The following is a 15,558-nucleotide window of genomic DNA, read 5'->3' on the forward strand; positions in this document are numbered from 1 at the left end:
GAGCAATGTGCTTGTGTGGGTGCATTAAAAAACCTTTGTATACTGTGTATTCCTTCTTGTATTTGACAGTGATTTTTTTCAGCTGTTTCAGGTTGTTTAATTTTCTTGTTTGATCTTAGTGAAATGAGAAGCTTGGCTTCAGTACCTAACACTAATCCACAGCAGTTTTGGCAGTTTGCTCTCTTGAGTCCGGGCTAGAAATTAGAGGTTCACATGACTGTTTTTCTACTTTTCCTAGACTATTACTAATTTTGAGCATTAAGGGAATCTTTGCATATATGACAACTTTTTTTCTGTCTATAATTAAGGAGTTTACCAACATTATTTACAATGCCTAAAAATCAGGATTTTCTTAATGATTTATTAAGGACCTCCCTACCCCCACTTTAAATATAGCATAAGAATAGAACATTGGTAGATTTGCCCGATTATACTTAAGAAGGCAATATCTTCCCTGGACATTAAATCTCTACAGTATTTTTGAGTGTTTTTCCATTTACTCATCATTCTTTTTTTTTTTTTTTTTGGCTGAGGGAGATATGACCTGAGCTAACATCGGTGCCAGTCTTGCTTTGTTTTGTATGTGGGTCACATGGCCGCTGACAAGTGGTGTGGGTCCACACCCGGGACCTGAATTGGGCCACAGGGCCAGCCTCCTCATTTACTAATAATAATTTTTTTTTTTCTTTTTTAAGATTAGCACATGAGCTAATATCTGTTGCTAGTCTTTTCTTTTTTCTTCTCCTTTCTCCCTGAAGCCCCCCAGTAATAGTTGTAGATTCTAGTTGTAGGTCCTTCTGGTTGTGCTATGTGGGATGCTGCCTCAACATGGCCTGATGAGTGGTGCCATGTCCGCGCCCAGGATCCAAACTTGGCCAAACCCTGGGCTGCCAGAGTGGAGTGCACGAACTTAACCACTCAGCTATGGGGCCGGCCCTATTAATTTTTAGTATGGCTCTAGAATATCTTCTGCAGAAATAAGAGTAGCTATACTTAAATATAGTCAAGATAATCCTGACCTGATGATTACAGTTAATCATTGCTTACCCAAAAAATGAAATTGGATTAATATTAAAACCTTTTTTTAAATTGAGGTATACACAACAATATAACATTAGTTTCAGGTGTACAGCATACTGATTTGAAGTTTGTATATATTGTAAAATGATCACCTTGCAGTAACTCTAGTTAATACGTATTGCCATACGTCAGTTAAATTTTTTTTTTAGCCGTTTTGTTTTTATACTTTCTTTTTAAACCTGGGTCTTGCACATATTTGTTCTTCCCAGTACTTACTCAGCTCTCCAAGGCAGTTTCGAGTCACAGTCATGCTTCAGACTTCTGGATCAACTACCTCATGCACTACCATCTAGAATTTTTGCTTTTAAGTTCATTCCTTAAACTAGTGATTCAATCAAATTAAAGGAATGGACTTAATGGACAGGAGGCTGCATTGCTGATGATGTGGGTGTGTTTAAACTAATATTCTCTTTGCTTTTTGCTGCCATCTCCTTTCCTTGTTGAGTATTATAGTTCAGTTAAATGTCCAGGACTGTTGATAAGTTATACATAGTTTTTTAAAGTTAGCTATTTTCAAATAGTTGTCGGGAAAATGGCAAACTGTATGTCATGCTTTAGTACAGTCTCAGTAGAACTTGATAGACAAGTTTATGGAGAAATAGATTTGTAAAGCTGTAGGCTCTAATTGTGTCATTAGGAGTGGGATCTACTTGTGAAATAGTTGATTATTTAGCTTTGGCGTGTCCATGGCATTTGAGTGTATCAGTGTACTGGTACCTTGTTTACATATAGGCACTTTCTTTTTTATTTTGTCCTATTGAATCAGTTGTGATATTTTTAAGGTTTTGAAATTATTTTCTCAAAATTGAGATATTTTGCTCCTGCTTAGCCTCTCCTCCCCTTTTTTGGCCTTTCTGAGCATGATTTTGTGCAGCCCTGTGACTGCCATCTGTTTTATGAGCATTTGTTAGTAATAGCTGCTACCATTTTTGCTGTATGTATTGAAAACAGGAAGTCACGGTTACATAGGTAAGTAACTTTGCCATGGTGTTTTAGCTAAACACACCAAAACCCCCAACCCCTCACTTCCCATTGCCTAGTCACACAGACATCCATTCAGTGGCTGTGTCTTAACAATTATCAAGTATTTTTTGCCTTTTTTCTATCTGCTGCTTTTGTGTCTGTCTTAGAGTGTGTATTTTAAGTGTTCTAGTTTTAATACCTGCTGGCATTCCCTGCCCCCCACACATTGATTCATTCTCCCACTGTCACTGGTATTTAGAACAATCATGCTGCTCCCCTGCTTAAAAGAAATGGTTTGATACTGTTTGAATCATGGAAATGAAGTCATGTTAGGTTAAAGTCCAAACTGTAAGTAATACTCTTTTTCCTGTTTTCACTTTACCATTCTGTGTTTCAGCCAGGTTCCCCCCCCCCGGCTTGCTTTCACGTGCTGTTGAATGGAAAAAGCAAGTGGAGAACGTTATTGCAGTGTATTATAAAATAGCATTTTCAGGGATGTGCATGTGATTTTTAAAGGTCTGAAGACTTGTTTCAGGGCATTAGACTATATAATCAGAAACTGTTCCCACTACAGATTGTGTAGAAATACAAGATAAAAGTATAACTGTCTTGTGCATGCATAGGTGAGCACAAAAGAGACAGGATAAAATTCTAAACACCCTCAGTGTTTGCCATAAATCTAGTTAACATATAAGGATACTGTATATCCTAATCTTATATTTACCTAAGTAAAGTGTCTTTAATAACATTTAAAGAGAAAAAGATAAACCTGACAAAAGGAAGAAGACAGACTTGAAAGACACCAGTATAAAGCAGTGGCACACTTGGTAATTCAGACTAACCTCCCATTGTGGACTTTTACTAGAAAATAAGCAGAAATATAAAACATCTGCTTGAAGGCATTGGAGAGTTAAGATGGGAAAAACTTAATGTCAGGATCTGGAAGAGGACGGTTCCAGGGATGTAAGCCCATTGTTTAGCACTACTTTTTTCTTGGAGGTGTTTGTCAAGGTTGCCTGATAGGCTGACTCGTGCTTTGGACAATCTCCCTTGGACTAAAGAACATGAGAGTCTGGGACCTGCCAAGAAATTAGGATGCCATAAGGTTTTATACCTTTGGGATACAGGTGAACAAGACATATTCTTAAAAAAAATTTGCGAATGAAATGTTTAGCACATAATAACAACTTAGATATGTGAGATAGAATGAAGAGCAAAATTAAAAGCATCAAGAGAAGCAAATTTGAGACAGACTCAGGATATAGGCTGTTAGATTCAATTTACAATTTAACCAAATGACACACTCTAAGTTCTTTAATAAAAGTCACTCAGATATTGGAGTTATAAGACACATATGCTTACTATATTTAGATAAGAGTTGTGATTGAGAATTTAAGCAGAGGACTTAAAACTAGAAACCAAATGGGAGTTGTAGAACCAAAACAACAGCTAAAATAGAAACTTAATAGTTTAACACACAGATATCTGAAGAGAGAAGTAGATTGGAAGACTGGTTTGTTATGCAAAAGTAGTTGCTATTACTGATTGCTGAGTCTGCCAATTCCAGATAAGGTCCGATTTCCTGGGGTTACCATCTAGCCACCTGTCGACAGGTTGATTAGTTTGGATCCTTGCCATCATATAGAGGACACCAATTTGTCCTTACTAGAATAGATATGTGTTCTGGATGTCTAGGTAATGGATTTGCCTTCTCTCTAATCCTTTTGCCAACACCTTTATCTGTGGACTCAGAAATCTTTATTTACTGTGATGGTATTCTATACAACATTGCTTCTGACATACCCCATCAAAGTAGTAGTATGGGCTTTGACTGAATCACCCATATATGGTGGTAATCTCACAGAATACACAGGACTGGAAATTAATGAGTAGAAGTAGGAGTGACCTCTCTCACGTTGGAGAATGAGAGCATTTTGGACTCTTCATTGCACTGAACCAGTAGGTGAAGAAAGCTACTGTACTGGCTGGAATGATTGGCTCTGGTTACCAAGGACCAATGTAGGTGCCGTTATACAATGGGGCCAGGGAGAACCATGTCTGGAATCCAGAGGATTCTCTGGGACACCTCTTAATACTTCCATGTCCCTAGGTAAAATTTAACAGAAGACTACAGAAACGAAAAAAGGTAAGACCACTGAGGATTCAGATCCTTCAGGTGTGATTTTTGTAGTCACTCCATCTGGTAAAAACAAAACAACAAAAGAAGAAATAGCTGAGCTGCTGGCTAAGAGCAAAGGAAACATGAAATAGGAAGGAGAAGTTTTAAAATATCAGCTATGGCCTTGTGAGAATTACGGAAAGGAAGACTACAGCAACTATGTGCACTTTCCTACATTATGGAATATTCATGTGGGAATGTGTTTGAGTTAGAGGAGTAATTGCACAGTGATGGGTACAATGACTGTAGGCACTTCTTTTTTGGTGGAGAGCAGGAGAGTGGCTTCCTTTGTATGGGGGATAGTTGCATTTTGTTAGACAAAAGCGTGTTGTGTTTCTGTTATTATATGGTGGTTAAATATGTGTAGAAGGGTATGCATGGATGCAGAGCATCCTAAGGGGAGCACTGGATTGGTTTTGAAGCTATTTGGTCTCACCTCTGTATCTGGCTTTGAGACACTGGGGTTGGGACTCCCTATTTCTTCTTTGCTGGCTTCTTGCTGGTTCTGCCGGTAGGGGGGATTGGGGAGCAACTGGAAGGAAGGGTTGGGGAACAGGGTCTTCCTCTTTCCTGGTGACTTGCTGTTCTGTGAGCTACCTGATAACAGCTGTTGATTCCAGTCTCTATTTGGTGGCGAGTGAGGGGGACAGGGGGAGGGACTCCCAGAAATAGCCTTATCCTGGTCCCTCATGGGTTCCAGCACCAGCCAGAAACAACAGTTCATACTTTCATTCTGCCTCATTGCTTCTTGTAACTCATATAAATCATATCTTGGGGGTGGAACTGCCCAAGTTGAAAGGTATTCTCTTTGTTATTAGCAAATCTCTTTTTTTCAGATGGAGGAAAGATTATCAAAAGGGAAATAGCCATGGCTCATTCCCACCATGGAATGTTATTCAGCCATTAAAAAGTTTATAGAAGGCACCAGCCGCGTGGCCGAGTGGTTAAGTTGGTGAGCTCCGCTTCAGCGGCCCAGGGTTTTGCCGGTTTGGATCCTGGGTGCGGACGTGGCACCACTCATCAGGACATGTTGAGGTGGCATCCCACATGCCACAACTAGATGGACCCACAACTAAAATATACAACTATGTACTGGGGGAGATTTGGGGAGAAAAAGGAATAAAAAAAATTTTTTTTAAATGTGTAGACAAGGTAATTTGACAAAATTTGAATAATGTGTTTGAGTAAAAAAAGATGAAGTGCATTGTATGATCCTAGCATCTTGGAAGCTCATACTATCAGATCTTGGAAAATTAGCCATCACCCCTCCTTATTGACCCCTCTTTTCTCCACTACTGATGACTTTCATGCCTGGCCCACCGCTTTCCTTTCCACTCATGCCTCTATCAGATTTCTTAGAGACTTCAGCATCCTCATGGAAGACCTATCCAAAATCTTGGCCTCATTTTCCTACCGGCCAATGATTTTGTACTAGAGACCATTGCCTGCCCTCAGGCCCACTGCGTTGCACAACCTTGGTGGGCACTTATATAGATTGCATGTGATTAGTGTCCCTGGTTGTGTGACACACCCCTGCCCTTCCTGGTGTTATCTAGGCCTTGCTTTAGTGGAGGAGCACATTCTCTGAGATTTGCCTTTCTGTCAGGCAGCTCTGGAAACCACAGCCCAGGCCCCAGGGGTTCCAGACTTCATGTCCCAACTCCAGCAGTCCTGGTGGGCAGCTGGAGAGCATGTCAGATGTGAGAGCGTAGGATTGTGGGAAGCAGAAGTCACACACTTACAAGATGCTTGACCTTACCCATTAGTTATCCCCTGAGCAAGTAAAGGACTGTTTATGCTTTGAGGCTAATCTATTTAGGTAACATTTTCATCCAAATCTAAAGGGTGAATTCCTAAAAAGGGCAACAAAGTGATTGCAAAGAAGGCTTCAGATCTGTCTACAGTCCGTCTACGATGGGAGTTGGTTTATTCCAGGTTCCTTGGCCCAATTTGAGAAATTAGTTTGCTTATTCAGTTGTTGGTTTATTTCACAAATATTTATTCCATGCCTACCATGTGCCTGGCGCTAGGCTAGGCATTGTGCATGCAGAAACAGATGTCCTTACCTAATGAAGCCAAACGGTAGAGTGGGGTGGGGACAGTGGTGGTCTATTTAAAGACTGCCCCCAAATAAAGTTGCAAATGTGTGAAATCCTGGGAGAGCCTGTGAGAGGGGATTTGAGTTCCTCAGGGAGGTCAGGGGAAGCTTCCCTGAGGAGGTGATGCTTGAGCTGCGATCTGATGCATGAGGAAGTGTTAACCAAGCAGAAGGAACAGCCTGTGCAAAGCCTCCAGAGCAGGAAAGAGCGTGGAATATAAGGCCTGAAAGTCCAGTGTGTGTGGAGTCAAGAGGGTGAGGCTGCAGGAGGGCGGGGGCTGGAGCGTACTGGACCTTGCTGTCTCCTCTATTCTAGGAATGATTGGGAAACATAGGGTTTTAGGTGAGTGGAGGAAAGAGAGTGGTGCATGATAGGAATTGCATTTTGAGAAATTCCCTCCTGCTGCAGGGTGAAGATCGGATAGAGAGTCGGATGCAGAGGCCAGGCAGGTGGTTGTGCTCATCCAGGCCTCAAGGAATAATGGTCATTAGGCCCAAATTATTGGCAGTGGAGATGGAGGGAAGAGGAGCATTCAATAGATGTTTAGGCAATAATATTTGTGGCTGTGGGGTTGAGGAAGAGATATCAGGAATGACCAAAGTCTAGAAAATGAGATACAGAAAGGAGTAGGTCTGATTTTTCAACCAAGATTCCATAGTACCCTCTCCTCAAAAGGGTTTAACATGTGTAGCTCCCTGATTACCCTTACCTTTGTTCTGTGGAAGTTCTTGAAGTTAAAGGGAATCTCAGGGGCGGGCCCTGTGGTGTAGCGGTTAAGTTTGTGTGATCTGCTTTGGTGGCCCAGGGTTCGCCGGTTTGGATCCTGGGCGCAGACCTACACACCACTCAGCAGGCCAACCTGTGACAGCGTCCCATGTAGAACTAGAATGACTTACAACCAGGATATACAACTATGTACTGGGGGCTTTGGGGAGAAGGAAAAAACAAAAAACAGAAAGATTGGCAACAGATATTAACTCAGGGCCAATCTTCCTTACAAAAAGCATACCTTTGAAGAAAAAAAAAGGAATCTCATCTGCTTCTAGGAGTCCCCCTGTGATTTCCTTTTTGTTCCCCTGTGCAATCCATATTGCCCCAATGGTGAAATGTCCAGATGTTCTTGGGAATGGTTATAAATCAAATCTACCGGGAAAAACCTGGCATTTGAAGCTGTAGAGAGCTAGCTCAAACCTGGGCTCTGCCCTTTCCTGGCAGTGCGGCTCTCACTTCTCCACTTTGAGCCTCAGTCTCTCCATCTGAGAAGTGCGGGTTGTTAGGAGGATGCCATAACTTACCAGACAATTGTCATGTGCTGTCAAAGTGAGTGATTCTTGTGACCGAATAGAGTAGTCCTCCTTTTACACTAGTAGTCAAGAGAATCAGTTGGCTCTGGAAGCTCCCTTCCTCCCGTTTTAGTGGTTTAGCAAGGAGCTGGCTCAGTAGGTGTGGGTTAGCTCAAAGGAACAATAGGCTGAGGCTGAACGCTGAATTCCAGAGGTTTTCCCGCTGGCTAACAAGGCCACCTTGTTAACCAGGAAGCGCTGTTGTTACACAGATGTTTCTATGTTCCCAGCCCCCACCTGAAATATGTAGAGCATTATGGGGGCAGGTCCTGTGTCCAAACCCGCTGTGGCCACCCTCAGCACCCCTCCCCACCAGCGGGTCATGAGAACTTTGTGGGTCGGGGCCTCTGCTGCTTCTTGTAGGTTTTCTCCCAGTGAGCCGAGTGGGCTAGTGATGTGTGTGAGAGTCCACGACCCCACTGCTTGACGTGAGCTTTCTGATTATTGCTGGCAGTGTACTCACACGTTTTCTTGTAACCATTTGAGACTGTTTCCAGGGCAGTGGTGAGATTCTTGGCCCTGTCCCCAGAGACTCTGGGTCAGCAGGCTCAACATGGGGCTCACAAATCTGCTTACTGTTTAGTCAAAAATTTTTCTCGACTTTTTATTTTGAATTCAATCTGACAGAAAAGTTGCAAGGATGGTAGGATGAATACTTACATGTATACTCCTCACCTATGAGATTTACCCCTTGTTGATATTTTGCTGTATTTATGTGCTCTCCCTCTCTCTACACACACACACACACACACACACACACACACTCTATCACTTTATTTTTCTGAATCATTTGAAAATAAGTCAAAATGCGATTGCATTTTTAGCACTATCAGTGCACGATTCTGTTTGAGAAAAACTGGCCTGGGGACTTCACTACTTAGTAACTTATTGGAGTGGGGAGGGAGGGAGAGATGGAAAGGCATTAACAAAATCAATATTTTCTATCTGGAAATTAGGCCACTGTCACCTTTGAGAAAGACAGACCATGTTTAAATTGATCCAGGAGCCACATGTTGAGGTCAAGGAAGAGCCTTTGGATGGCCCCTGTGCAGTTAGGGCATGGGGACGCCCCGCCCCTCACTGCATTACTCTGTGGGAAACTGTAGAGTGAGTCAAAGGGGGAGGAGAAGAACAGCTCCAGCGCCTTCAGGGAGTTCACAGTAGGGGACGGATATATAAACAGATAATTATGTAGTCTTCTTAAGCAGATCTTTGAAAAAAACTCCTTAAATATGACTTTAAGGAGAAATCTCTTCTTTCTTCAGATTTCTGTCTATAAAATAGTAAATGGGTGCTGCCAACTGGTCAACATTCTTGGACGATTTTGGGAAGGAAAGTTGTATGTCTCCCACCCCTCACTCCCACAAGACACACAGTGATTTGTTTCTTATTTGTCCAAAATGGCAAGAAGGTCATGGCTCCCACTGATTGGCTCTCACTGAAACACACCTGTTAAGCCTGGGTGGGTCTGAAGTCCACCATGTTCTCCGTGTCCCCCCATGACTCCTGCCCCTCTGTGTCTGCAGGTTTGCTGTGTGAGGCGGCTGGAGACCCTTGGGTCTCGTAGGGCCAGGCTAGGGGGGCGGTGGGGGGGGCGGGTAGAGATGGGGTGAGGGAAGCCTCTCTTGGCTGTGAGATCCAGCACTAAAGCAGATGCTGTTTTAGTCCCAGTGGCTCCTGTGCTTGTTTCTTTTTTTCTCAGAACTCTAGTTACAAAACATGTATGTACTTTGTTAAAAGAAAGTCACGTAACTCAGAGTATCGATTCTTCTTCCTCACACCTATCCAGAATTAAATACTGTTAAACAGCCTGGCGCAGGTCCCTCCAGACCTCTCCCTATGGGACGACACAGCTGGGTTTCACTGGGACCAGGGCAGAGGGGAGAAACTCAGCCCCACTGCAACCAAGAGGAGGGAGGAGAGCAAACATTCTGTGTTATTGTCATGCAGTGGGGGGACATCTCCACCCTGGGGCTTGCCAGGCTGGGTTGATCCCAGCACCCTTTGGAGAGCTGCAGAAAAGAAACCAAAATAAAATAGTCTGTAAGTATTGCTTATTTATATTTCACATCTAGAATACTGGAAATAATTAGAAAAATAGGAATTGAAAATGAGGAAGAAGAAATGAGAGATGAAATAGATGGTTTCAGAAGAACAAATGGATGTACTTTGTAAAGCAGCCTTGAGAGAGATAGGAAGGCCACTGAGCCTGGGAGATGATCCCTGCCCCAGGCCGGGGTCAGGATGTGGGAGACACAGGTGTTGTGTCCCGGAGTGATTAAGGTTAGACAAACCTCTGTGTGTGTGTGTGTGTGTGTGTGTAAGAAGGGGGCAGTGTGGTACGTCCTTGATTTGGCGCTCTCTGGCATGAAGTTACCATGGGCAGAGCTAAAGGCAGACCATCGTGTGGGCCTAGAAATGGTACTAGCATTGCCAACTCCACCGTCGTGAGCAGGAGTAGGAGAGGTAACATGCATTCCAGTGCGCTCATGACATAGGTGAGGGCACTGTGCCTTCATTCAGGGATAAGTCATTCTGCCCTTCCTGGTCCCAGAGCTGGAGACACGACGATGCCTGGATGGGGAGACTGGTCTGGGACCCTGGCGGTGCCTAGTATGACCCTGTAACCAGCTTTGCACATCTCTTGCACTTTTGCTTTTCCAGATGATTGCTGAAGCCCTCACCTCTAAAAGCAAGGAATCTGGTTCCTCCCTCTTGACCACCCCTCCCCTGGTTATCCAAGAATTCCAGGGGCCAGTCCTCCTTCCAAAGCTGGACTGAGAGACCAGCAAATTAGATATGTGCACAAATGGATGGTGGTGACCACAGGCGTCACTATTGTAAGGGTCTCCCCACAACACTTGGACCTAGCCCACTCAGTGGGGATGCCTGCACAGGGCTGTGGTAACACCCCACTCTTGTGCCCTAAAGCTACTCCTCTCTTGGCTGTCATGTGTTGAGTCTTTGTTTCTCAGAGCAAGACATCTGCCAGAGTTCTTACGTCCTCAGGGGCTTCGCTCAGCCCTGCTCAGTGTGGGAACCTGTCCTCATGAACCTTTAGATTCTGAACTTGGGTCAGCCTCTAGAGTCTTTTCCCTTTCCCTTAAGGGCCTTTCCTGCCATGAGCCTGCTTCAGAGCCACCCCAGACTGCTCCCATGGCTGTCCCTGACTTCGTCCTCTGTGTTTCTGGGCAACTCGGTCCACCCTGCACGCTGGAATCCCAAGAGAGGCAATCTTTGCTGAACTACGACAGCACTCCAGAGATCTCGTTTGTCCCTTTTCCCCAGAACAACTTGCTGGTTTTACATTCACATAACCATGGGAGGCTGGTCAAAGGATTTTTTTCTGTTATAATGAACATCCGTCCGCTGTTTCTGACCTACACTTAAATTCTGTATCTCCGTACATTAGAATACTTCCTTTAAAGTATTTTTCAGGAGCCGGCTGGTGGCGCAGCAGTTATATTTGGAGGCCTAGGGATCATCGGTTCAGATCCCGGGTGCGGACATGGCACTGCTTGGCAAGCCATGCTGTGGTAGGCATCCCATGTATAAAGTAGAGGCAGATGGGCACCGATGTTAGCTCAGGGCCAGTCTTCCTCAGCAAAAAGAGGAAGACTGGCAGCAGATGTTAGCTCAGGGCTAATCTTCCTCAAAAAACATATTTTTTTCCAAATATACCAAGAGCTATAAAAAGAAAATAGATGAAATTACCCTTCAGGTACTCCTTTGTATCAGTCAGGGTCTCGGCAAGAGAAAAGGGCAACTCATTTGGGTAGTTTGAGGAGAGTTTAAGAAGGAACTTCTCTGCCAGGGCAGACAGGAGGCAGAAACCCAAAGGCATGGATAGTGCCCGCAAGGGCAAGGCCAAGGCTCTTGAGGGCATATTCTAATTACTTTCAAAGATTTTAAGAAATCTTCTTTGGAGAGGCAGCAGAGCCAAGGGGCTGAGGGCACAGACTCTGGAGCCAGAGGGCTTGCGTGTGAATCCAGTCTCTGCCACTTACTGATCTTGTGATTTAGGGCATGTTGCTTAACCAATCTGTACCTCAGTTTCCACATCTGAAATGGGGATCATAATAGTGTCTACCTCACAGGGGTGCTGTGCCGAGTGGATGTACTGTGCATTCCTAGGTGCAGTGCCTGGCAAGCAGAACGTCCCTGTTAAGTAAGACCACTAAGAAAATGCTGGTGTATGTGATGAGCTGGCGTAACCTGCTCTACTCCCAACAAGGGAGGGCCTCTGCCTTGCCCTGGGTTGTAGGCCACAGGCTGGCATGTCCTTGGGCTCCCAAAGCACCGCAGGAGCCACCGGGAAAGGATTCTTTCAGTCCTCCCACCTCCTTTCTGCCGGTGCTGGGCACAGGTGCCTTGAACAGACCAGGGGTGCCCTTGGTGGGGCTTTCCACAGGGGACTTGCCTGCAGCCCTGACTCAGCAGAATCCCTCCCTCTCTGTTCCCCAGGGTGGCAGTTTCCTAGGAGGCTTTGTGGTCTTTCAGGCAGGTTGCCTCTGGCCCTGCTCTCCTCCTCATCAGTCCCTGTGGACACAGCCTCCAGCGGAAACTCGAGTGTTTACTTCAACTCTGCTGCCAGTTCATTTGCCTTTCAAAAGCTATTTGGGGGGCTGGCCCAGTGGCGCAGTGGTTAAGTGCCCATGTTCCGCTTCGGTGGCCCTGGGTTCGCTGGTTCGGATCCCGGGTGTGCGCATGGCACCGCTCGGCAAACCATGCTGTGGCAGGCGTCCCACATATAAAGTAGAGGAAGATGGGCACGGATGTGAGCTCAGGGCCAGTCTTCCTCAGCAAAAAGAGGAGGATTGGCAGCAGCATGTTAGCCCAGGGCTAATCTTCCTCAAAAAAAAAAAGAAAAGCTGTTTGGATGCTAAAAACAATTAGTAAAAGTTTAAACTTCATTCTGAGTCCAAAAACTTCAGTGAATTAAGTGACTGCTGGTGGGGATCAGGTAAACCTTCCATTCAGCTTAACTTTTAATACCAGCATGGCATTTCTTGACATTAGGAGAAAAACCTCAGGGGTTTTTGTTGTGATGGGAAGTTAAGAGTAGGGTGGCTTATTTGATTCATTAGATTAATGAATTTCTGTAATGAGATATTTATATATTCCTGAGAGCTGATGTACTTATACACATTAACTTATCATCTGTAGAGAAAAAAGCATTTGATACAGAATAACTGAAATTTGACCTCTTGGTTTTTTTGTGGAATTAACTAAATGTGGTTGAAGGGTTTCCTGCGGAGGTCGGGTTCTCCCCAGTTTGCTGTAGCAGTGCTTGTGGGCTGGGTTTTTATCCTAATGTCGCTCTACAACTGGAAGCACAATGGTCTGTGCTATGGTCTGAATGTTTATGACTCTCCAAAATTTGTATGTTGAAACCTACCCCTAAAATGAAGGTATTAGGAGGTGGGGCCTTTGGGAGGTGATCAGGTCATGAGGGTGGGGCCCTCATGAATGGGACTAGGGCCCTTATAAAAGAGACCTGAGGGGCTGGCCCCATGGCTTAAATTTGTGCACTCAGCTTCTGGGGCCTGGGTTCCTAGGTTTGGAACCCGGGGGTGGTCCTACACCACTTGTCAGCCCTGCTGTAGCAGCAACCCACATATAAAGTGGAGGAAGATTGCACAGATGTTAGCTCAGGGCCAATCTCCCTCAGGGAAAATAAATGAAATAGAATAAAATAAAATAAAGGAGACCTGAGAGACTCCCTAGCAATAACGAGTCTGCAGACCAGAAGACGACCCTCACCAGACCATGGACTTCCAGCCTCTGAAATGGTGAGCAATAAACTTGTGTTGTTTATAAGCCACACAGTCTGTGCTGTTTTGTTATAGCAGCCTGAACGGACTAAGACAGTCTGTTTGTCTCAGAAGCCTTAGAACAATGCCGCACCATCTCTGAAAAGCACTTGAAATGAGAGGTCTCCTGTTAAAAGGGAAGGAAGGAGAATGACTCATTTGTTCGCATCTCATTGCCTGTGCTGTGCTGTGCTGTGCTGCCGATTTGCAGACATTTTCTAATAGATGCCTCATCCCATGAGAAAGGTGTAAATAACAGTTGCATTTTCGAGGTTTAGAGCAGGACTTGGGAAGTAGGAAAGTATAGCAGTAAAGAATTTGGGAACAAGACAGACCTGGGTTTGAATCCAGCTCTGTCATATTGTATTATGTATGGCCTTAGGGTCATACTCCCACCTGTAAAATGAGGATAATAATGAAACCCACCTTATAGGGCCATTGTAAGGGTTGGAGGTAATAAGTGTAAAATGGCTTAGTCCAGTATAGTACAGTAAGGAAGCTGTAGGTATTTATTATTTAATTTTTTCCCAAGGTGATCAAGTCGATGGCTGAGCTGGAATTTGAACCTGGGCAGCCTGAGGCCACTGCTGTGTTGTACGTTCCTTGTGTTCGGGTAATGATTAATTACCACAGGTGACAGTAGTGATCAGAGTCTGAGCTGGTGTCCTGAATGCCTTCTGCTCCTGGAAGCCAGCGAGGGTCCCTGGCTCAGTTTCTGGGCCTTCGTTTGGCATGTGTTCTGGATGAGAACAGGAGTCTGGCCCTGACCAAGCATCCAGGTGGCGGCCAGAAGCAGGGCTGGTGGCCCCAAGGGCAGATGAAGACTGCGTGTGCATCAGAGCACTCACAAACCATGGGGCCCTCAACGGGGTGACCAGTTCTTCCCGGCATGGCTTCATCATTTGCAGGGCCAGTGCAAAGTGAAAATGCTGGGCCCTTTGTTCAAAAAAAACAGAAAAATAAGTTCATTAAAGGGACAAAAATATAAAAATGTTTTCCTTTCTTCTGTAGTCCCTCTCTTGATCTCTCATGATGGTTTTTCGATTTGTTATTTGATGTCGTGCTCCTTTGGGTACAGGGAGAGTTGCCTGGTGAAGACTCTCATAGGTGCCCAGGGACCTACCAGCCTCCGGACCAATGTTTGGGACTGGCCTGGGCAGGAAGTCGAACCCTCACAGAATCACCTGCCTGGCTGGCATGCTGTGGAGCTGCCGGCTTGGGTCAGGGACAGCCACTGCCATGCTCCACCCTGAAGGGCCACAGGGCATGTGCACTGACTCCAAACCTTCCCCAATCCTAAGCCTCAACCCCTGCAGAAGCAGGTAGTTGAGAACCTGTCCAGGAGAGGCAGGGAGGTGGTGAGAGGTGGGACTGCACGTGAACTGAGGCCCCAGGGCCCTAGCACATGCTCCATTGTCCCATCGTAAAATGCAAATTCAAAAAGAAAATTATTAAGAATGTTAAGATGGTGACTGCAGAGCATTAAACCCCAACCATGGGCCCTTTTGAGTTTAGTGCCCTGAATAACTACCCCTGGTCACATGCGCATGAAGCAAGCCCTGCCTGCCCATTTTCCCAGAAATGTTGCAATTTTAGTATTAAAAGTGCCAAGTCCCAGGAATACTATCAGTGCCAGGCAAACTGGGATGGTGGGTCACCCTACACCCCAGACAAGGCTACCCCAGCCTAAGTTCTCCTTCGATGATCTTAGATAGAATTTGACAACCCAGAAGAAAGCTATTTTAATTTTTGCATGTATGTATATTTGTGACACTTCAAAAACATCAATCTATTATGAATTTTATTCGCACACACATATCTGAGTAGGAGTAGAAGCTTAATCTTTTCAGGTTTGAGGACTGCTGAACGTCTTCAGCCCCACCCCCAGCAGAGCAGCTTCTGTGACCGGACGCTGTTGTCTAGGGGTGGCTCGATTCGGAGGAGGGGATCGCTCCCACTCGGCTCTGTAGGAGTGGATGTCCTTGCATGTGCCCCTAATCACTTTTGCAGACCATGAGCACTTGTCCTGAAGAGAAAGTTCTTGTACTGACACATCCAGCCCTTCTCACAGATGCTTGGGG

This window comes from Equus quagga, chromosome 2, assembly GCF_021613505.1.
Source record: "Equus quagga isolate Etosha38 chromosome 2, UCLA_HA_Equagga_1.0, whole genome shotgun sequence".
NCBI lineage: Eukaryota > Metazoa > Chordata > Mammalia > Perissodactyla > Equidae > Equus > Equus quagga.